We start from the raw sequence: 23,037 nt of genomic DNA, 5'->3' as shown, positions 1-23,037 counted from the left end.
AGAGACTTAGAAGTACTTCTTGCAAAGGAGAGCAAGGCGCGAAATCTGTGGTCAGACCTGCTGTTCTATACATCTTTGACTGGACTCGACAGCCCGGGGTTCTTGGCTCGCTGTGTCCTTATGAAGTCGGCTACATGCCTTCCCTGAACATCTCTGACTTAAAATCTCAGCCCTAAAGTAGCACTTTACATGGTACTCTCTTATATTTCTTGGATACAATGGATGGATGGATGGATGGATAGATGGATGAGTGTTAGTCTCTCTCTTTTGCTTCCCCAACTCTCTTCTTTCTTCTCCAAATTATAAGGTAGTACAGAACACAAAACAAACTCTTGTAGCCACTGAAAGAGACTGTTAGCCCTGAGCAATTAGCAGACTACTCAGGCAGATTTTTCTCCCCCCCAGTGTTTAATCAGAATCATGATCACTTGGAATCATCCTCGCTTCAAACAGAAGAAAATTCCATTTAAAAATAGAAATTCTTTTCTTGGGGAAGTTTTCACAGTTGTTAATGGGAAAAGTCTCCAAAAAAAAATGTTGTGCCATGATATAGTGTAGTAAATTGGTATAGTAACTGTTTCCTATCACTAAATATGGGGAAAGTTCTGTTTTTAAAAAAAGGTAGGAGCTGCCGAGTTGATAGAGTTTAAAAGCGAAATATAGAGAAACTCCTAAGCACATTTGTAGTGGAATATGTAAGTGAGTAGTAACTAATTAACGTATGCCAATCCAGTAGGGTAAAAATAGGGGAGTGGAGGAGCTGAGTGATCATTTGGTTGACACTTCACTCAATCACAAACACTAAATTGGGACTGGTACAGAATTTTAAGTGCCTTTTTCTTGGGCCTTACTGTTGTGATCTTTCTTTAGAACAGTTCTGATATACCCTTTGGAAGGCTGGCCTGTGTGGACGTTGTCTGTGCCAAATTACGACACAGAACAAGGGACTGTTCTGTTTCATTTACTGAGAATAGTGCTTAATAAGTACTATTTGACAACATGCTGAATTAAGGGAATGTTATAAGGATGTTTCACAAAGGAAAGTGGGTAAAACATCTGATGTTTACAAGTTCTATTTATATGTAACTTGATAGCAGTATAAAGGCATGCTTAAAACTTTATTTTTAAAATTTTAGTCGATATGTATGAATATGTATTCTGAGAGAAAATAATGTTATCTGGTTTCAAATACATATATCGTGGGTGCTATTTCAGAATCCAATTTTTTGCCTTGTTGGTTTGAAATGTATCAGGCCCTGGTAATTTGATTTATATTAACCAAATTCATGCAATGCTGATATGTAACATGGGACGCATTCACAATTACTTCCTTTTCTCGGCTTTGATCTTATCCCAGTATCTTATCTTAGTTTATAATCTTAAGTAACTATGTTTTTCCCCCCTAAAAATGGAATCCAAGTGGAAGTTATACTGTGTGTTTATAGGTTTATGTATCTATACATAGGCAAATATAATAAAGGTCAGTGAGATTTAATGTCCAAAGAGAAAAATAACTGGCGAAAATTTTTATAGTACTATTTCAAAGTCACAAGCTAAGTATATATCTCAAGTTTAATTTGTCATAGATTTTAGCGTATGAAACCTATGAAGTTAGCATATGAATGTTCCATGGGACATCCAAACATAGTTCTACTTAATAATAGACAAATATAATCTATAGTCAGGTACAACCTATAAAATAATTAACATGTGTTGAAATGTAAAATAGTATAATTTATGATTTTTATTCTAGTTAGGCTTCTCACTTAAATATGCTTTAAAGAAAAGATAGGGTTTAGATGATTACCTAATGCCCCTTGCATTAATACCCTGATGATTCTAGTCTTCACTGACATCGAAATTGTGTGAGACCTTTAGTCTGTCTGAATATAAGTAGCAATCTGTGTTACACAGTTTTGACTATTTATATACTTGTGGCTTTATTTTAAAAAGATACTTGTATTTTGTCACTGCCGGTAGAGCCTAGGGAAAAACCTGAATTTTTGCATATTCAGGTAATACCTACCTTTCCTTTCTTACTTAGGAGCTAGTGCAGTTCTAAGGAGCAGAGCAAGTGCCAGAGTAAAAAAAAGAGAGGATATAAGGCATAAGGATAAACGATAATGAACTCATGATGAGTTTTCAGTGCTAAAAAACAAATGCAGTGTAAACTAATACCTAACCTTTCATTTTATTAATATATAGCAATTGTGTGGCATTTATGATTCATGGAATGCACTCATCGATGTTCTAATTTAATCCTCACAACAATTTATGAAACAGACACCATTGTTCGCATTTGAGTATGAAAACTACCTTCAAGATTAATGTGAGTTAACTAGGATCACACAACTTGTGCTGTGGCAGGATTCACACTCTGCATTCAGACCTCTTTTTTTTTTTAATTTTTATTTAATTTATTTCTTAAATTTACATCCAAGTTAGCATATAGTGCAACAATGATTTCAGGAGTAGATTCCTTAGTGCCCCTTACCCATTTAACCCATCCCCCCTCCCACACCCCCTCCAGTAACCCTCAGTTCGTTCTCCATATTTAAGAGTCTCTTATAATTTTATCCCATCCCTGTTTTTATATTACTTTTGCTTCCCTTCCCTTATGTTCATCTGTTTTGTATCTTAAAGTCCTCATATGAGTGAAGTCATATGATATTTGTCTTTCTCTGACTAATTTTGCTTAGCATAAAATCCTCTAGTTCCATCCATGTAGTTGCAAATGGCAAGATTTCATACTTTTTGATTGCCGAGTAATACTCTATTGTATATATATACCACATCTTCTTTATCCGTTCATACACTGATGGACATTTGGGCTCTTTCCATACTTGGACCATTGTTGATAGTGCTGCTGTAAACAATGGGGTGCATGTGCCCCTTCAAAACAGCACACCTCTACTGCTTGGGAAAATATCTAGCTGGGTGTAGAGTGGTTCTATTTTTAATTTTTTGAGGAACCTCCATATTGTTTTCTAGAGTGGGTGCACCAGCTTGCATTCCCACCATCAGTGCGAACGAGATCTTCTTTCTCCACATCCTCACCAATAATCTGTCATTGCCTGAGTTGTTAATGTCAGCCATTCTGACAGGTGTGAGGTGGTATCTCAGCGTGGCTTTGATTTGTATTTCCCTGATGATGAGTGATGTTGAGCATTTTTTCATGTGTCAGTTGGCCATCTGGATGTCTTCCTTGGAGAAGTGTCTGTTCATGTCTTTTGCCCATTTCTTCACTGGATTAGTTGTTTTTTGGATGTTGAGTTTGGTAAGTTCTTTATAGATTTTGGATACTAACCCTTTATCTGATACGTCATTTGCAAATATCTTCTCCCATTCTGTCGGTTGCCTTTTAGTTTTACAGATTGTTTCCTTCACTGTGCAGAAGCTTTTTATTTTGATGAGGTCCCAATACTTCATTTTTGCTTTTGTTTTCCTTGCCTCCAGAGATGTGTTGAGTAAGAAGTGGCTGTCACCAAAGTCAAAGAGGTTTTTGCCTGCTTTGTCCTCGAGGATTTTGATGACTTCCTGTCTTACATTTAGGTCTTTCATCCATTTTGAGTTTATTTTTGTGTATGGTGTAAGAAAGTGGTCCCAGGTTCATTTTTCTGCATGTCGCTGTCCAGTTTTCCCAGTACGACTTGCTGAAGAGACTGTCTTTATTCCATTGAATATTCTTTCCTGCTTTGTCAAAGATTAGTTGGCCATACATTTGTGGGTCCATTTCTGGATTCTCTATTCCGTTCCATTGATCTGAGTGAACCAGCTGTCTGTCTTTCTGTTGTTTCACAGAATTCGTCTAAGCTGGGTTTGTTTTAAAACTATGCTGAGACACACAATTTAGGTGAACTGCATATGTGTTTGTGTGAAATTCGAGCATCACATTTGTAGAATAGGCAACACAGTTTTCCTTTACATCTGGCAAGAGGGGTAGAGTGGCTTAAGACTAAAACAGGAAGTCTGCTTCTACTCTTATGTTGATACCTGATTGGGGACCCTGTGTACATTTCCTCAATTAGAAAGTGAAGGCAATTGGCTATAAGGTTCTCCAGACTCCTTTTAGTTCTAAAATTCTTTGACTTCAATTTTAATTATTACTTTTCCACTCAAAATTGTTGTTTTAAAAAAGTGGTTTGCCTCACATGATTAGTCTATATTTTTGCACTAAGTTTCTCCTAACAGTCTGTGCCAGGAATTGATAAGCTTTGAGATTTGGATAGTGTAGCAGCAGAATCCCTTTGTTGTGACTCTGAGAAAACTTTTTATATGCCAAAATCTGTTCTGTAAGAAATAGTGTCACATGGTTAAGACACTCATCCTGAATTTGAAGAGTGGAAAATGACAACAGAATGCCAGTTACACAGGAGTTCATTCAGCAAATGTAAACTGAGCATCAGTATTAAGTACTTGGGCTGCCAAGACCTTGAGCTCCCAGCTTAGCATGGAAGCCAGACACACAAATATTGAAATGTCACTGTAATTAGAAGGACCCTGGGAAAGATGTGTGCAGAGTGCCAAGAGAGTAACAGAAGCAATTGCCTCTGTGGAATGGAAAATAGGAGAGATGCACCAGGAAAGACTTCAAGACTTTTTGTACCCATGGGACTCTTCGTTACATGATCAATCATAGAATTTTCAATATGATACATACACGCAGATCCATACATTAACCGATTTTTTAAACACCTCCTTATATTCCTAATTACTATAATAATCTTAGTTACTGCTAACAACCTACTCCAACTGCTCATCGGCTGGGAAGGAGTAGGAATTATGTCCTTCCTACTTATCAGATGATGGAACGGCCATTTTATGTACAAGGAAGCATATACCGAGGAACGGACAGAAACCTTGAGGAGATTGCTGCAGAGAGTCTCTGGTAGTTCTGTTTATGTCACCTATTAGAGGCAGATGACACGCCGAAGTAATGTGTATCTAGCTTGGGAAAGTCTGTATGGACTTGAGACCATCCTAAGCATTAAGGAGACATTTTAAGAAAGTAAGGAAGAGCAGCTCCCTTGCAAAGAGGCAGAGGAGGCAGTGTTAGACTCTTAAATTTCTAGTTTGAACACCATGGAGAAAGGACGTTGTAGGCAACAAGAGTGAGGACAAAACCACGAAGAGCCAAGATAGAGAGTAAAGGGGATTGTGCTGTTCTTCATCTGTCGGCCCTTCTTTGGCCATCAGACTTTCCTGGTGTAATTGCTTTGGAAGCCCAGGGAGGGTTTCATACTGTATCCTATGGAGTTTGGTCTTTTTCTGTGAGCAGTGAAGAGCCATTAAGGTTTCCAAGCAGAATAATAATGACAGCAGATTTGCTTCTGTAAGACTCTAATGGCAACAGAATGGAAGCTAGATTACAGGGCCCAGGATCTTGGCAGAGACCCTCACAATACTACTACTGAGGACTGTGGGAACCTATATTAAGCCCAGAGCAGAAGGGATGTAGAGAAGGGGATGGAGCTGAGAGTCACTGAGTTCCAATAATGACAACAATGATATTAGCTGAGATTTATTGAGGGTACCAGATGTCTGGCGTAAGTTCCTTATATTTACTAACTCATTGAATCCTCACAACAGCCCCGTGAAGTGGGCACTATTATTATTATCTGCATTTATAGATGAGAGAACTGAAGCACAGAGACATTAAATAACCTGGTGCCAGTGAGGGCAGTTTGGGAATGTGAACCAAGGCAATCTATTTCGAGTCCACACTTTGTAATCGCCATATTGTCTTGCCTCTGAATCAGTAAGCATCTGTAAGATGTGGTGAAGAGTTGGATGTAGGTGATGAAGGGAGAAGAGCCATCAATGATGACTGCTAGGTGGACCAGGAGGTTGGAGATACCACTCACTGAGATAGGAGGACAAGAGGCATCTGGTGGAATGATAATTTTGGGAAAATACCAAGTTTCCAGGTTCTTGTGGGGCATTCAGCTGGTAGCATCCAGAAGGCATTTGGATATACCACTGATCCTTGAACAACCTGAGGGCTAGGGGCACTGATCCCTCACCGTGCAGTCAAAACACCTTGTATAACTTTTGAGTCTTCAAAAACTTAACTACTAATAGCCCACTGTTGACTGGAAGCCTTACCAATAACATAGTTGACTAGCACGTACTCTGTGTGTTATATGTATTATTTACTGTATTTTTATAATAAAGTAACCTAAAGAAAAAATGTTATTCAAATCACAAAGCTAAGTCAGTGAAGCATCTGACTTCGGCCCAGGTCATGATCTCATGGTTTGTGAGTTTGAGCCCCCCATTGGGGTCTCTGCTGTCAGCGCAGAGCCCACTTCAGATCTTCTGCCTCTCTCTCTCTCTCTCTCTGCCCTCCCCTGCTCATGCTCTCTCTCTCTCTCTCAAAAATAAATAAAAACATTAAAAAAAAAGAAAATCATAACGAAAATACATTTATAGTACCATACTGTTAAAAAATCCACCTATATATGGGCCCGCACAGCTCAAACCTGTGTTCTTCAAGGGTCATCTCTGACCCTATCAGTTAACCCTTCAAGGGTCGACTCTGGACTTGGAGCTCAGGATGGGTCTGTGCTTGGCAGTGATGTATAACGCTAACTACAACTAGTCTTATTAGGACAAACTAGTGAATTGGCGAAGCCAAATTTGTTTTTAGTGACCCTTTCATCATCATCCTCTATCTGAAGGGCTGGGTAGAACTTTATGCCCATTCTGCATCTCTGTATAGGTACATGCAGCACATATATTGGGGAAGGAACTCCTTTATCAGCGTGAGTGGGAATAGTCCAAGGAACCTCAAAGTTGTTGGATTTTTTGTAATGAAGACAGCTCCACAGCATATAACATCCACGTTTACAAAACGGGAGTGATTAAATACTAGCATCTCTCTTGCATCCAACTTTGCGTTCCATTTTATTTGCAATTAAAATAGAAATGTTTGGGGCACCTGGGTGTCTCAGTCGGTTAGGCGGCCGACTTCGGCTCAGGTCATGATCTTGCGGTCCGTGAGTTCTAGCCCCACGTCGGGCTCTGTGCTGACAGCTCAGAGCCTGGAGCCTGCTTCATATTCTGTGTCTCCCTCTCTCTGACCCTCCCCTATTCATGCTCTGTCTCTCCCTGTCTCAAAAATAAATAAACGTTAAAAAAAAATTTTTTTTTTAAATAAAATAAAATAGAAATGTTCTCTGCCTATCTTTTCCAAGAGTGTGGTTGCCTGATGGTCCTTTGAATTGGATGAACAAGATGGTGGTTTCAACCCTAGCCAGGGTGACATGATCAGGAACATGGGATCCAAAGAACAGAGGAGTCACTGGGAGCCCATGCCCACTGGTAGCAGGAGGCATCATCCTAAGAGGTAGGGAGGCCCAGGAGTTTAAATGGAAGTACATGTTTCCCCTCTTGTCAGTAATAAGCACTTCCTTTTCAGAAAAAAGAACTCCCTCTCTTCTTTCCCCCCTCTAATCTAGGGTTTAAAAATACAGCCAAAGAAGCATAGCAAAGAAGTGTGGAGACCTAAACATCATACACAGAGTATTAATTTTGAAACTATTTAAACCTCTGACAGTTATGTTCAGTTAACTTTAAAAAGCCAAGTAGGGGCACCTGGGTGGCTCAGTCGGTTGGGCATCCGGCTTTGGCTCAGGTCATGATCTCACGGTCTATGAGTTCGAGCCCCGGGTCAGGCTCTGTGCTGACAGCTCAGAGCCTGGAGCCTGCTTCAGATTCTGTGTCTTCCTCTCTCTCTGCCCCTTCCCCACTCACACTCTGTCTCTCTCTCAAAATAAAAAAAATTAAAAAATTAAAACATAAAAAACAATAATAAAATAAATTTAAAAAGATTAAAAGCCAAGTAAAATTGTTGGAAATTACTTAAAACTCTGTTCTTACATATAGACTGATAAGTTTTTGCTATATTCTTTTTTTCAATGAAACTTATCTGATTGTAAGATTCTATTTATCTCAAGTCTAAGTGAACTGTGTGCTTGTGGCCTACTTGAGATGTTAAAAATAAAGCTGAATTGCACTCTTATTTGGCTCTTCCACTCACTTGGGGCAAGGTAACAACTGTTTTCATACCTGTTATCTCAAAGTGTAAGTTTTGATTGCTCTTAGCTATAAAATCTGTTTGGAATTTAATGTTTAAACACAAAGTCTGCCCATAACACTCAACTTAAATTCTGTATCTGTTCTCTCCTGGAATAACTGGCTTCCTTTCTATATTCCCTTCTGTGGTAGACACGATTCTAAGATGGCCCCTTGATTGCCACCCCCTGGTGTTATACTAGTTTATGTCATGTTATGTGGCAAAGGGCATTTGCAGATGTAATTAAGGTCCCTAATCAGTTGACTTGATTATCAAGTTATCAAGTTGACTTGATTATTAGTTTGGGTGAACCCAAACTAATCAGACAAGCCCTTGAAAACTGAGAGTTTTTTTCTGGCTGGTTACAGAAGTGAGGTCAGAGATAATTCAAAGCATGAAAGGGATTCAAATGTGAGACAGGTTCTCCATTGCTCAGAAAAGGAGGGGACCACAGGCAAGGACCTGTGAGCACCCTTAGAAATTGAGGTCAGTCTCCAGTCAAAAACCAACAAGAACACAACTTCAGTTTTACAACTGCAACTCAATTCTGCCAACAACATGAATGAGCTTAGATGAGGACCCTGGGCTCCAGATGAGAACCTGGACAGCCAACAGTTGATTTCAGCTTAAGCAGAGAACCCAGCCATGCAATGCAAGATTTCTGTGCAATTTTTAAGCTGCTAAATTTGTGGTAATTTGTTATGTAGCAATAGAAAACTAATACTTCTCCCTTGCTCCATTTCTCTCTACTGATGCTAATTATTAGTCTTCAGAGTTGCAGCGTTACTTATTAGTCTTCAGAGTTGCAGCGTTACCGTCTCTCAAGCTTGCATTGGTATGTTTTCCATTTGTTCTCCTAATAGCCATTGAATTAAGGAGACTCCAATTTCTTTTCTCCTTTTCTCTTTTAAAACCTGAGCCCAGTCTTACTGGTTCTGTCTTACTGGGATTCTTGGTATAGATTTCATCCTCTGGGAAGGAAGTAGGGAAGGCTCTAATCTCTCCATGTTTATACTGTTCAAGTATCATGCTTAAAGTTTCTGTTCCTTTTCATTTTAATGACGTAATTCTTGGTGATGTTATACCGTAGATGTTTCTCGTGTTATCCATTGGACTGGGTCTGTTCCCATTTCACACATAGAAAGTAACCAAAAGAGCTGTATGTGGCTCTGCCATAGCAGAGGTGGAATTGGGACCTAGAATAGAAGGAGATGTGTGGAATGTGCCGGTGGGTGTTTGTAGTACACAGCAACAAGGGACAGTTGACTGGTCATGGATATTGGAATCTCACCAGTGAAGTCTGTAAGCATGCCAAGAAGAAAGCATCTCAATGTGACAGTCTCACGTTGGGGAAAAGAACAGATTATATGTGTGTGATAGTTCTATTTTAGTCTCTTTGGTTACATTTGGATCCTCTACCTAGTATTTCTCTTGCATCTAGAAAAAAACATTGAAATGGAAGGAAATAGTCTCTCGTTTTAATAAGTCATGAAATCACATTCTGGATGCTGGTCTACTGGATAATTTGTAAAAAAACAACAACAACAAAAACAAAAAAGTTTTGTTTTTTTAAATTTCTTAGACCTGAAGGGAGAAGGGGATGGAGTAGCAGGCTTTTTTTATTCATTTTTAATGTATCCACATTATTGAGGTAAATTTCTTTAATTAGGTTTGCCCTTATCTGTGAAAAATCTAATATATTTACATACGCTGCAATGGATTCCAATTATCTGTCTATCTGGGCAAGCTTATAACACTTTGACTCATTTTGGTCACTTTCACATAGTGGCTCGCTATCAGGCCTTGGTCAGGGACACCCTGTCCCTGCCCCCTGCCCATGTGTTGAGGCTGTTCTATCCCTTACTTGTCAATGTCTGGGAAAACCTTTTTAAGATGTTATTAAATTTGCATAATTTAAACTTTGTAAACACAAACTTTTTTTATATATAACTGCCAACATAATTCTGGTCCACTAAAATTTTTTATTTTTAAAAAGTATAGGTAATACACTTGAACTGTTGCAACTGTATCTTGCCTCTGTTCAAGTCAGCTAAATATTCCATGTCTCACATTATGTATTTAGATGGCCCTGTATACAGAGGATTCGATGTCAAGGTAGTTTTCTTTGTTACATTTTCCCATGGAAAATTATATTAATAATTTATCTGTAAGCAGTATAGTTGGTTAGGGGATGTAGGTAACCACAGTACCAATTTAATTGATGACGTCTTCAGGTCAGTGTCTGTAAACTACTGGTGTTTGGGGTTTTGAGGTTTTCTTGACATTTTTTGAAAGAACAAATTTTTTAAATTTTGTTTTCCAGTTCTATTTTGAGAAGTTGCACCTTGCTTATCAGACATGCTTTGCATTTGTTTTAAGCCTACTATATCTTTATAGACCTGTCTATAAAATTTGGTGATCTGATTTTTCTTAAGTCTTTGTTTACATCTAGTATTTTAATGGGAGTGTTCTTTCATATTGAAGTTTTTTCTGTTTGTATATTGAAGTGATAGAGGCAAAGTATAGTGTGGCTCTTGCCTTCAGGGCAACTTACCTGGAAAAACTAAAACCTCGGGTGTTATCTGTATTTTTCTTATTAACTCTCTTTGATTTGTACAGAGAATATTAAAATTCACTGTTTTTGTATACTGATACTAGAAACATGATGAGAATATCAGCAGTGGCATATGTGTAAATCTTTGTTTCCCTTTTTCCAAAATCCTGTTTGGTTTTTTGTTCTAAGGCTGTGCGGGATTTTTGGAAATCCCTTAATATGAGAAAGTTCTAAAAATTGCCAAATACGTCATTCAAATTTTTTTCTTAAGAATATATCTTCTGTAGTGCCTGAGTGACTCAGTCAGTTAGGAAGTCTGACTATGGTTTCTGCTCAGGTCATGATCTCATGGTTCATGGGTTCGAGCCCCGCGTCAGGTTCCATGCTGTGCACAAGGTTTCTCTCTCTCTCAAAATAAATAAACTTTTAAAAAAAGAACATATCTTCTGGTGTAACTTCTATGACATTCTATGACAGTGAATCATTTTTAAATTTGATTCTTTAATATTGTATGTTTTATTTGTCACATAATAAAATTCAAGGGGATCTAAATCAAATTTGAAACTAAAAATGACAATGAAAACCCCATTAAGTTGACCTATGGCTCAGTTTATCCTCTGAACTAAAATTGTTAGCTTTAACATTATATTTACATGGTGAATACCATCCCTTTATTTTGTTGAAGTAGAAGTGAAGCATAAAGTACAAATGATTGTACATCGTGGAGTATTTTCTCACTGGACAAAGAAACTGTATTGTGTACCTGAGTCAGGCTAATAAGGGAAAGGACACTTACTGAAGAAGAAAATAAAACCAAAGTCATATTTTTCCTGAGCCTTTTATCTACAGGGTACTATCCCGAATTCTTTATATTTATTCCCCTTCAATCATTTCAACTTACTTAGTATTATTGCTATCATCGTAAATGTGAGAACACCGTTGCTCAGAGAAATTAGGTAATTTGCTCATGGTCATACGGTTCGTGAGTATTAGAACCACAATTACCTAAATCTGGTTCCAAACTTGAGGCTATCTTTGAGATTTCACACTGCCTCCCACTTAACATATTATAAATTCATTTAAATAAGTGGAAGCAGAAGGCTGGGGACAGTGAAGGGGAGAAACGTGCCTGGTGATTTGGCCTTTGCCCTCTCAGGTAGCTTGATGTCTGGGGAGATCCCGAAACAATGCTTGCCTTGCTTGTCTGGTTCTCTCAGTGCCTTTTTTTGGTGTGAACGTCTCCTCACACAGCGCGATAAGTACATACATCACACCAACCAAATGCATCATCCTACATTCACTGTCCAACACTGGAGGACACACTGGATGTGTGAGACTTATTGAGAGAGGAATGTCAGTTATTGTCTTTTATGGATTGCCCAACAGTAGTTCTCCCGTGTCGGCTTTCTGATGTAAATCTGAGTCCCCTTCCTCGCCTGCCAGAAATGTGATTCCATGGTATGTGCCCAGGCACCATGCTAGATTTCATGTATTTTAAACGTTTGAGGAAATACTACAATTGCTCACCTGTTTTTCCAAACATCACTTGGCATAGAATTCTTATCTTTCAAATGTTAGGTTCGTTTCACCATTTCAGAACATAACATTTCAGATTTGACCTAAGTAGGCATACTTCTGTTTCATACAGCAGGGGTCTATTATTCCTGGTCAATCTGTTGAAAAAGGAATCCTTTGTCCAAGGGTTCATTGGAAAAAAAGGTAATAATATATCCCTAATCTCTCTTTCTCGTTTTAAACATCTTTCTCTTTTGTTTCATGCATTCCTTTTTTGCTTAGATTTCCTCATGAAGTTCTTTGACATCATTAGCACTTAGTACTTTGTCTAAATTAATCTCTAGTTCCTTTTCTTCTTGTTGAGATTTCATAGTAAACCATAAAGCATAAAATACAACAACTCCTTCACTTGCTTAGAACCCAAGACTACAGTCTTTGGGCCTTCGAATAGAATATTCATCTAAAGATGGGATCTTAGGCAATGTAGATTTCTGGATGTTTGTGTAGGGTAGGAAGACATCAATAGGAGATACTAAAAAAAATAGTCTTTTCTAAATACTCTGCTTTCCTCGAAGTGTTTAAATGTTAAATAAAATCTGAGTGCTTAATTTATACTTAGACGTATTTGATGTGAATGCTCACCATTTTCTATCCAAGACTGTTCATTCATAAAGCACTTATTATAGACCTGGTCTATGCCCATCAGTCCTTTGGAATGTAAACATGATCTAGCTGGGGAGACGAGAAGGTGACCTAGTTGTTCCATGCATAGCACTCAGGTGAAGACAGGTGTTATGGAGATTTATTTATTTTTTAAAAAACCAGCTCTGGCCAGTTTTATTAAAGAAAACTTGTGCATGATTCACTTTTCACCAGTCTGTTCTGGCATGCTTCTAATGATATCTGAATCACCTGGATCAATGATAGCATACTCTATATGTGTGCATACTCTTCAGTATTTCCCACGTGCTGTGCCCTGTTCAGTGTTACACTGTAGTAATCGACACCAGTCTTGGCCGACATGGTGTAGTATTCTATTTAAGATTTCCTCAAGGCTGGATGGTTGTTGGTGAGGACACCAGTTTTGCTTTGCCATGTTTGCTCATTTTCAAAGTCTGTGCTATCCACTTTTCATAATGAGTTGGAGGCTAGAGCTGATCGACTCTAGAAACTTTTTCGCCTTCTTTGTGGTCACCATACCATGTGCCTTCCTGCCTTAGGTTCCAAACAGCGTCAACCAAAAGCAGCTGCCAAAATGGCTGAGAGCGAGAAAGGAAAGAGTTGCTAAGGGGATTTAAATACTTAGCATTTGTTTTATCTTTCTGAACTTTTGATACTTTTAGTCAGTAAAGGAGCTGGAAACCACTTTTGGATTAGTCAACGTGGTATGACAGCACATATTTGTTTTAACTTAATCAGAATATTTTCCCAAAATAAAAATATCCTGGAGGCTTCAAAGGAAAGAAAACCTCTCTGATTGAGTTGGCATATTATTGTAGATTATGATTCAAAGAATTAAGTTGCTTTCTTTTACATTCGTACACATTTTCAGAAGACAAGCAGCTACTTAGCAGAAATAACTAGAGTTTCTGTGCTGCAGGTTCATAGCCAACGTGAGATGCAAGGGAAGGAGTTGAGAGGTAGTTACTGGATCTTTATTCGTAGTAATGGTCAACTGGATACAAAACTGGCAGGCTGTGGAGTGATTTCCTTTCTGTGGTACTCTCCTTGTGATATCACTGAAGTACTTAATGCTGATACTAATTCTCCTATTGATGGTAAATTCCAGGGAAGTTGTTTCATCTGTATTCCTCATAAACTTTTTTTTTTTTGCCATTAATCTAAAAACACATTATTTTTCTCTCTGCATTCGGATGCTCACCTTAGAGCCATGTCCCTGATTTGGTTTCATAAATAATTTAAAGCCAAAGCTCATAATCTATGTTAATGTAACCATCCAAATGTGAGTTAATATATCATTCCTATCTGTAATTAGATACAAATAAAGAGGCCTATTAAATGGGTGATAATGTTTTTAGTGTTTTTAAAAATTTTTTTTTAACATTTATTTATTATTGAGAGACAGAGAGACACAGAGCATGAGCAGGGGAGGGGTAGAGAGAGGGGAAGACACAGAATCTGAAGTAGGCTGCAGGCTCTGAGCCGTCAGCACAGAGCCCGATGCGGGGCTTGAACTCACGAACTGTGAGATCATGACCTGAGCCGAAGTCAGTCACCTAACCAACTGAGCCACCCAGGTGCCCCTTTTTAGTGATTTTTGAGTAATAATTATGAAGTAAACTTGAGTGGTTGGTAATATAGCCCCTACAATCACAGAGTTAGGAAGCTTGAAAGAAATTATCAGAAGCATAATATTGAGGAATGCTATTCCTCTAAACTCTGTGGCATTATTTTGAAGTTAAAACAACAACAAGAAAAGATACCAGACATTGTTCAGATTTTACAACCAGGAGCCAGGCTTAGACAGTACTTCCTTATATAGCCACCTTTAAGACTATTGGTTTTTTCTAAAAAATCAAAAATTCTTTTCTTTTTTGAAACTAGTCCATATATTTTGATTGAATAATGCAGGCACCACAATTCTTACTTTATTCTAATACCCCTGTATCAATTTGGGCTTGGGTTTGGCTGTAAATCACAGAGACCCAAAAACAAAAACCATAGGTTGGCATGTTGCCCAGGGTGGCAGGGACCCAGGTTTCTTTTCAATTGTTGCCATGTCACGGATTCAGTTCTGGTCCTAAGTTCCCTTCAAAGTCCCAAATGGTCGTACCATTCCAGCTCCAGTAATCACATCCACAGTCCATCTATCAGGAAGAATAAAGGGGAGAGAAGGGCACATCCTCTCCAAACATACATCATGGTTGCCACCTCAGTGTCGTGCTGGAGATTCTAGTCAGAGTCATTACGTAAGCAAAAGAAAAAAACATAGCATCCAGATTGGAAAGGAAGAAGTAAACTTTCTTTGCAGATGACATGAACTTGTATATAGAAAACCCTAAGGAATCTACAATAAATAAATAAACAAACAAAAGCTATTAGAACTAATGAACAAGTTCAGTAAGATTTCAGGTTATAAAGGATTAATATACAGAAATTAATTGTGCTTCTTGACACTAGCAATGAATACTCCAAAAATGAAATTTAAAAAGTTCTATTTGTAATACCATCAAAAAGAATGAAATACTTAGGAATAAATTTAACAAAAGAAATGCATGCCTTGCACACTGAAAACTACAAAACCTCATTGAAATAAAGATCTAAATAAATCCAAAGACATTCCATGTTCATGGATCAAAAGAGTTAATATTGTTAAGATGATAATCCTCCCCAAATTGATAGGTTGGACACAGTTACTATCAAAATATCCCAGCGTGGTTTTTTAGGGCCAAAAATTTGACAGGCTGATCCATTAAGTTCATATGGAAATACAAAGGACCCAGAAAAGCCACAACAGTCTTGAAGAACAAAGTTGGAAGACTCACATTCCCAATTTTAAAACTTCTTACAAAGCTACAGTAATTAAGACATTCTGGTACTGGCATGAGGATAGAAATACCCTTACATTTAAGATGAAATAAACCCTTACATTTAAAAATAAACCCTTACACTTACGGTCAATTGATTTTTTGACAAGGAGACAAGACAGTTCAATGAAGAAAGTTTTCAATTGGTGCTCAGACAGCCGGGTATCCACATTCGAAGGAATGAAGAGGGATGCCTACTCACAACATGCACAAAAATTAACTCAAAATGGGTCACAAATGTAAATATGTAAGAACTAAAGCCCATAAAATGTAGGCATAAATCTTCATGACCTTAGGTTAAGGCAACACTTTTTCACATCAGACACCAAAAACACAAATGACCAAAAAAAAAAAAAAAGACTTCAAAAATTTTTTAATGTTGTGGTCCAAAGGACACTAGCAAGAAAGTGAAAGGACAGTCCCTGTAATGAAAGAAAATGTTGGCAAATCATGTATCTGATAAGGAACTTGTATGCAGATTATACAGAAAACTATTAAGAATTCAACAGTAAAGATAAATAAACAAATTTAAACTTGGGCAAAGGATTTGAATAAACATTTTTTCCAAAAAAGATAGAGGAGTGGCCAATAAGCACGTGAAAAGAGGCTCAGCATCGCTCATCATTTGGTAAACACAAATCAAAAGGACAGTGAGACATATGTCACAACCACTAAGATGGCTATAATAAAAAGATGGGTAATACCATTAAGTGTGGGAGAGTATGTGGAGAAATTGGAACCCTCATTCTTTGCTGGTGAGAATGTAAAATGGTGCAGCCAATTTGGAAAACAGTCTGGGAGTTCTCAAAAAAGTTAAATACAGAGTTACCACGTGACCTAACAGTTCTACCACTAGGTATATTTCCAAGAGAAATGAAAACACGTCCACACAAAAACTTGTACACCCATGTCCATATCAGCAGCATGCTCTAACTACCAAAACTGTAAACTGTCCAAATGTCCATCATCTGATGAGTGGATAAATAAAATATGATACATCCATACAATCAAATACTATTTGGCCAAAAAGGAATGAAGTGTTGATATATGCTACAACATAGATGTACCTTGGAAATATTATGCTAAGAAGCTGGGCACAAAAGGTCACGTTTTATAATTCCATTTATATGAAATGTCCAGAATGGGTAAATTTATAGACAAAGAATAGATTAGTGGTTGCCTCAGGCTGGGCTGGGGGAGTAGGAAATGACGTAATGGATATGAGGTTTCTTTTGGGGTGATAGACATAGTCTATAATTAGATTGTGGTGTTCGCACAACTCTGTGAATATACTGAAGCCATTGAATTATAAATTTTAGTTAGTGAATTTTCTGGTATATGAAAGCTATTTTTAAAAAATACATCTTGGAACTTGCACATTTCCACTATATCCTATTGACTATTACTTAGTTAACAGTGTTATAACCTACTTGCTATGCAGGTGGGAACATTATTCTGTATTCTGGGCAGCCATGTGCCCAGCTAATATAAGGGGATTATTACCAAGGACAAGGAGTGAGTGAAATATTGGTGGATATCTAGTAATTTCTGCCACTTTCTAATTAGAGTTGAATCGTGACAGAAAAACTGCTACAAGTTCTTCTCATTAAGTCAACATTCTTGATGAAAAGCTTCCTAGTAGCCTGAAATAATAACCTGGGTTTTTAAAAAATTTTTTTAATGTTTACTTATTTTTGAGAGAGAGATAGCACGCAAGGAGGGAAGGGACAGAGAGAGAGGGAGACACAGAATCCGAAGCAGGCTCCAGACTCTGAGCTGTCAGCACAGAGCCCAACATGGGATTTGAACCAGAGCCGAAGTCAGATGCTCAATCGACAGAGCCACCCAGGCTCCCCAATAATAACCTGGTTTTTTAAAAAGGCTTAAATACAAAATGAAGTCTGAGAAAATAGAATTGCCCTTATTCTTTATGGTGAAATGAAGACAAAGAGGAAAATACCTTTAATTTCATCTGCTAGCTCAATGTGTCAATTTGTGGGAACTTAATAGTTAAATAACCATGTCAAATAATCATCAGTGATGCTTTTACTGATAACAGCTGGGTGTATGACCCTGGGCTGGTAAGAAAACAAGAAAAGTCCTTGCCACCCAAAAATGTCACAGTCTAATTGGAGAAATACGATGTGTATCCATAAAATGCTAAATAACACAGGCTACTTTTTAATTACTGCAAAATGCAAAAACTATATAAAAAAGTAGACAATACATGCTATGCAAGTGTCATAGCCTGAGAAAATCCTGTAACGTTAGGTATCTGAGGATAATAATAGTAATTGCACTTTTGGAGAGCTTACTATGTGGCTAATGCTTTGTAGCACCTGATAAGTTTTATCTTGCCCCCTTCTCACAATAGGTGCAAGAAAGGAGTCCCCGGTGGGTGATGTCTCCCCAGGGCCTGTGCACTTAACTGCCTTGGTTGTGCTCTGAACCTGGGCTGCACAATAGGATACCCAAGGAAATTTCAGGACATGCAGGTCTCTGGACTTCACTGAGAGATTCTGATTTCAGTGGTCGATGTGTTGCCCTTCCCCTCCCAGCCACTAGAGTTTTTCCAGGTCCCCAGAAGATTACAAGGGCTATGTGGCCCAGGGTCAGAGCCAAAGTCTTCCTCAGGGCTGTAGGTTCCTCCTGTGACACACAGAGGCAGGACTAGAGAAGCAGACATGCTCTCAATTGAGAAGTGTTTAGAACTGGACAGCAGCTAAGCTCAAGTAAATGCTGTTGTCTACTGTTCCCACCCCACATCCATCCACAAGGCTTTTCTCTGTTCCACAAGATGCATCTTAGCGGTCATAAGATGCCATCGCCCAGAAAAGGACTGTCCTGTTGAAGCGGATGAATGTGGAGATGCAGGTGTGTGCCCGTCATCGGAGGATCGTTCTGTTGTTCAGTATTTGGAGTAGGGGACGGTTATAGGTGGCTAAAATTGTTCATTGTGCCTGCCCAGGGGTACGACACCCATTGTCCTTTGTGTTCTTGGTGTCTGTGCCAGCTTTATTTTTGTTTACTCTTTTCTATGAGTTTTGAGAAGCTCTTATCAAGTGACTTCAGATACCTGTATTTGATTAATACCTATGCCTGATCCTTCCTGTCCTGTCCTTCTCTTTCTTATAAATACTTCAGCCATTAGGCTAAAAACAGTTTCTTTTCTTCCTAGAGCTTTCTTTTCCACAGATTTCAAAATTATTACCTGTGCTTTAGTAATAAGGCACATAAAATAACCACATCCTCCCTGACCCTTTTATATTTTCTGTCTCTTGATTAGTTACTAATTAGTTAATTCTTTTAGGATTTTCCTTCCCTTCTATTACTTTCTCATTGGAACACCTTACTGCTTTTTCATTGCAGACAACATTTTAATTTCATGGTTTCATGATTGTTCTTTAACTGTCTTAGAGCAATTTGCTATGACATCATCTCTTCTTCCTCCTTTACCTCCCCACCCCCACCCCCCATATCCTTTTTTTACTTACCATGTCATGTCATTTGGATTGTAGTTCTTTGGGACAAAGAACTCTTTTTTTAATTTTTTTTTAATGTTTATTTTTGAGAGAGAGAGACAGAGTGTGAGCAGGGGAGGGGCAGAGAGAGGGAGTCACAGAATCCGAAGCAGGCTTCAGGCTCTGAGCTGTCAGCACAGAGCCCGACGTGGGGCTCGAACTCATGAACCGTGAGATCATGACCTGAGCCGAAGTCGGATGCTTAACCGACTGAGCCACCCAGGTGCCCCTGGGACAAAGAAACATTATCATAGTGCCATGTTCTCTTCTCACAGTAAATATTGCTGGTTTGGAAAAAACACCTAAGACTTTACATACTGACAGTGTTTGAGGATGCTAAGTAAGCAGCATTAAATTATATCCCTCAGCTTATGGGATAAGATGTAACTAAAAGAATGAGGAAAGGAATTTTTAGTCTACGTCCAAGCCACCTTGGCAAATTCAAGTTTTGTATTTCTGAAGAGGACTTAGAAGGAATAGCCTCTGTAACAAAACCTTTGTGATCACTATAATCGGGAGTCTTTGCTGGTGTCGAAGGTCATGCATGTAGATGTTTTAGTTAACGTAATCTAACCACTGAAACGAAAAAGGAAAACTACAACACATCACTGCCACGACATCCCAGTCGAAGTTTATTTCTCACATCCCGGCTCAGGGTGCGGTGAGGGCACGGGCAGGTGGTTGGCTCCACTGTGTGTCGATTCAGGAGCCCATACTGCCGGCAGCTCTGCTATCTTCAGCTCGCTCCGAGGTCTTCCTTGTAATCAGTATTCAGCCCTTGCCTGAGAAAAGAGCATAGAGGATGGTTTGTAGGCATTTTTCACGGGTAGGGACAGAAAGTAGAAAATGTCATTTCTGCTCACACAGGGACGTGGCACCCCTTAACTACAGGAGGAGTCAGAAGAAGAGGAAACCTGGCTGGTACTCAGCCCCTGCTGTTGAAGGTATTTTTTTTTTAATGGAATGGGGACGGGGGATTGGAGGAAAGTGGTCAGAAGGTACACACTTCCAGTTATAAGAAAAATCAGTGCTAGGGATGTCATTAACAACAGGGAAGTTGTTAACACAAGAAGAAATGTTTTTTCTTTTTATGGTATCTACATGAGATGATGGATGTTAATGGTCATTTCACAATTTACATACATCAGACATCAGTCTGTACACTTTAAACTTACATAGTGATGTGTGTCAATTATTTTTCAATAAAACTTTAAAAAAAGAGTTTAAGTTGCAAGAGAAATGCAGTGGTTTGAGTGTATGACTGACTCAGTAGGGTTCCTGTCTACATGAAAAGGATTATAAGATCAAGTAAACACCTAATTAAAATTAAACAACACTGTACGGGGCGCGCCTGGGTGGCTCAGTCGGTTAAGCGTCTGACTTCGGCTCAGGTCATGATCTCATGGTCCGTGAGTTTGAGCCCCACGTTGGACTCTGTGCTGACATCTCGGAGCCCGGAGCCTCTTCAGATTCTCTGTCTCTCTCCCTCTTTCTCTCTGCCCCTCCCCCACTTGCACTCTGTCTCCATCTCTCTTAAAAATAAACACACAAAAAATGAAACAACACTATTTGTTAACAATGAGGAGGTAAAGTGCTGTGTTGTCACTTGACCAGCTTTTCTTTTAACATTAGTAAAATAAAACAATGCACCACTGCTAAATTAGATTTGTAGTAAATAGTAACAGATACCATAAAACGTATTAATTTACCCATTGTTGATAGATTTAGCTACAACATAAGGAGCAGTTTCTATCCAAACAGATAAAAATGATCCCAAGTTCAGTAAATCTGATTCTCATTACACGTGTATTAACAAATCAGATTATTTCAATGGGGTTTCATTAATCAGTCAACAAATACATGAATATCCACCACAGACACGATTCTCCTCACATGCTGAGAAGAGACCATGCTAAATGAAGATAAAGCCATAGTTTAAAAAGAAAGATAATCAGCAATATAAGATTATATGTTTGCCATGCAAATTGGAAAGTCGGGTATTCTGAGAGTTGAAAGGATTAAAAGTGCATGCCTTCTGTGGAGATACAGCCCCAAATTGCTGACCAAACGTGTTACTCTGGTGTGAGATGCCAACACTAAGAAAAAGAGAGACAAATGTGGAAAATTAAAAAAAAAAACACTTTAATATAAGAGCTGCCAAAATCACAACACAACTTAGAGAATTGTGTAAAATCACACATTTGTTCTTTGTGCCATGAAGATAGCAAAACACCAAACCAACGTGGGTATGTGTCTGTGTTGTTCTCAGCCCAACTTTAACAGAAAATCCATCAGCAGTAAATTGACAGATTTAATATTAAAACATTATACATTGTCATCCAAGTACACTGTGCTTCATATTTAAAAATAAAAAAGCATTTAATAGAAATTTGGATTCTACTGTTATAGACATTATACAACTGTTTGACTTGATTGAGATATATTCTATGTAATTCATATATAAAGGCACTATAGTCATATACTGATTCAGTATATTCAAATGTAATCAATTTAATTACAAGTTAAACAATGCTAGAATAGGTACAAGCTGCATAAAAACATAAGATTCAGTGTCTATGGGAAAATATTCTAAAATTTTTTTTTAATGTTCTTTATTTTTGAGAGCAAGAGAGACAGAGTGTGAGTGGGCGAGAGACAGAGAGAGAGGGAGATACAGAATCTGAAGCAGGCTCCAGGCTCTGAGCTGTCAGCGCAGAGCCTGATGCAGGGGTCAGACCTGTGAACCATGAGATCATCACCTGAGCAAAAGTTGGACACTTAACTGACTGAGCCACCCAGACGCCCTGTGGGGGAAAATACTCTAAATAAATGTAAACATTATATCTGAATATTTAAAAAGCAAAATAGAACCGTGGGGCAGCGAATCTGGGCCACTCCATGGCATTGCTGTGGATGCTAGTAAGACCAGGAAGTTTAGAGAGGATCTTGTCTATCAGTCTTTATAGTCTTGAATTATCCTTGTACTTTGTCCTTATAACCGTGATTCTCAAAATTGACGAAATGTATATAGACCAATTTCAAAAGGAAAAAAAAATGCGTATAATTCCTGTATAGTTAAATTATTTTTATTATGCCATTTAAACATACATAAACATTAAAATGTCAGAAGGTTATAAATTCGGCATAGAATATTAGCAAAATTACAAAATTGCCGCATTTTAAATGGAAAATATTAGGATTCGTATCAGGAATGCCTTCATGAAGGTGGCATTTGAGCTGGTCTTTCAAAAATGAGTATGATGACTAGTGAGTAAATGAGGATTGGAGATAAGGCTCGGACCAAGGAAAGAAAGCGAGGGGGCCCAGGTGAGTGAGACTGCACTGTGTGTGTGGCACAGAGAACAGGTCCTTTGGGCTCTAGTGTATGGTGTGGGGATATAGGTCTTCTATTCTGATGATCTCCCAATATTTTGATGATCTACAATCATGAGGACCTTGAGTCTTGAGCCAAGGAATTCAGGCCTCGTTCTGTATGAATGAGAACCACTAAAGGCAGATGTCAGTAGAAGAATCAGTCTGATGAGCCGTGCTGTATTCTTGGAAGTTTAATCTACAGCAATATTTAAATAAATTGAAAGAGTGAAAAATGGTGATTGAAAGCCCAGCCAAGAGGTCAACTCCATGAGAGCAGGTACTTAGCTCAATACTGTATCTCCAGGTTCTAGAACATAGCTGGTGCTCAGTACGTGTTTGTTGGATGAATGTAGGATGGCTGAATGAATCAGCATGGGGACATCCAGGTAGAAAAGTGTAGAAGATAAAGCCTGGACAAAGAGCGCTGCATACAAGTTGGTAACTGAG

At 38.4% G+C, this 23,037-nt stretch overlaps 1 protein-coding gene and 1 pseudogene across 2 annotated transcripts in view; one reads left to right on the top strand and one right to left on the bottom strand.

Annotated features, from left to right (window-relative positions):
• GAREM1 (GRB2 associated regulator of MAPK1 subtype 1) overlaps positions 1-23,037 on the top strand; it is a 198,386-nt gene that overhangs the window by 49,012 nt on the left and 126,337 nt on the right. The window lies entirely within an intron of this gene.
• LOC102970951 lies at positions 13,009-13,344 on the bottom strand (annotated as a pseudogene).

This window comes from Panthera tigris, chromosome D3 (genome assembly GCF_018350195.1).
Source record: "Panthera tigris isolate Pti1 chromosome D3, P.tigris_Pti1_mat1.1, whole genome shotgun sequence".
NCBI lineage: Eukaryota > Metazoa > Chordata > Mammalia > Carnivora > Felidae > Panthera > Panthera tigris.
The sequence above is the reverse complement of the archived record's forward strand: the minus strand, read 5'-3'. Positions and strand labels throughout refer to the sequence as shown.